Source organism: Perkinsus marinus, assembly GCF_000006405.1.
Source record: "Perkinsus marinus ATCC 50983 genomic scaffold scf_1104296971708, whole genome shotgun sequence".
Classification (NCBI taxonomy): domain Eukaryota; phylum Perkinsozoa; order Perkinsida; family Perkinsidae; genus Perkinsus; species Perkinsus marinus.
Window position 1 is genome coordinate 1 of NW_003202013.1, and position 913 is coordinate 913.

The following is a 913-nucleotide window of genomic DNA, read 5'->3' on the forward strand; positions in this document are numbered from 1 at the left end:
TCGATCAGAAGGTTTTGCTCTTGCACTACCTCGCTTCTGAAAAGGTCTCGGATTTTAATACAACACCAGTCAGGTATATAGACTGACAGCTGTGGAATTCGAACCCACGCCCTTGCGGACTGACGCCTGAAGCCAGCGCCTTAGACCACTCGGACAAACTGTCGATGAGTACTTTAAGATTCATAGCCGAGGTGATGCATCGCTCTGCCAAACCAAAGGGCAAAGAAATGGGTTGAACGGTATCTGCGAGTTGCGATGGCGCAATATCGATCAGAAGGTTTTGGTCTTGCACTACCTCGCTTCTGAAAAGGTCTCGGATTTTAATACAACACCAGTCAGATATATAGACTGACAGCTGTGGGATTCGAACCCACGCCCTTTCGGGCTGGCGCCTTAAGCCAGCGCCTTGGACCACTCGGCCAACCTGTCGATGAGTGCTTTAAAAATCATAGCGGAGAAGATGCGTTACACTATAGGACATGACACAAAAACGGTTTCGAACCGTTTCCGCGGAATGCGTTCTTCATCAAATCTCACGAAGAGAAATTTCTTACAGCTGTGGGATTCGAACCCACGCCATTGCGGACTGACGCCTGAAGCCAGCGCCTTAGACCACTCGGCCAAACTGTCGATGAGTGCTTCAAGATTCATAGCCGAGGTGATGCATCGCTCTGCCAAACCAGAGGACACAAAAAATTTATTGAACGGATTCTGCGAGGTGCGATGGCACAATATCGATCAAAAGGTTTTGGTCTTGCACTACCTCGCTTCTGAAAAGGTCTGGGTTCTCAATATAACACCAGTCAGGTATATAGACTGACAGCTGTGGGGTTCGAACCCACGCCCTTTCAGACTGGCGCCTTAAGCCAGCGCCTTAGACCACTCGGCCAAACTGTCGATGAGTGCTTCAAAA

At 49.3% G+C, this 913-nt stretch overlaps 4 non-coding genes across 4 annotated transcripts; all 4 read right to left on the reverse strand.

Annotated features, from left to right (window-relative positions):
- Positions 1-83: 83 nt before the first annotated feature.
- On the reverse strand, positions 84-163 carry Pmar_PMAR028092. The gene has a single exon. It is a non-coding gene; the product is annotated as a tRNA-Leu (tRNA).
- Positions 164-349: 186 nt separating this feature from the next.
- Pmar_PMAR028093 lies at positions 350-429 on the reverse strand. Its single transcript has one exon. It is a non-coding gene; the product is annotated as a tRNA-Leu (tRNA).
- Positions 430-550: 121 nt separating this feature from the next.
- Pmar_PMAR028094 lies at positions 551-630 on the reverse strand. Its single transcript has one exon. It is a non-coding gene; the product is annotated as a tRNA-Leu (tRNA).
- Positions 631-817: 187 nt separating this feature from the next.
- On the reverse strand, positions 818-897 carry Pmar_PMAR028095. The gene has a single exon. It is a non-coding gene; the product is annotated as a tRNA-Leu (tRNA).
- Positions 898-913: the final 16 nt, after the last annotated feature.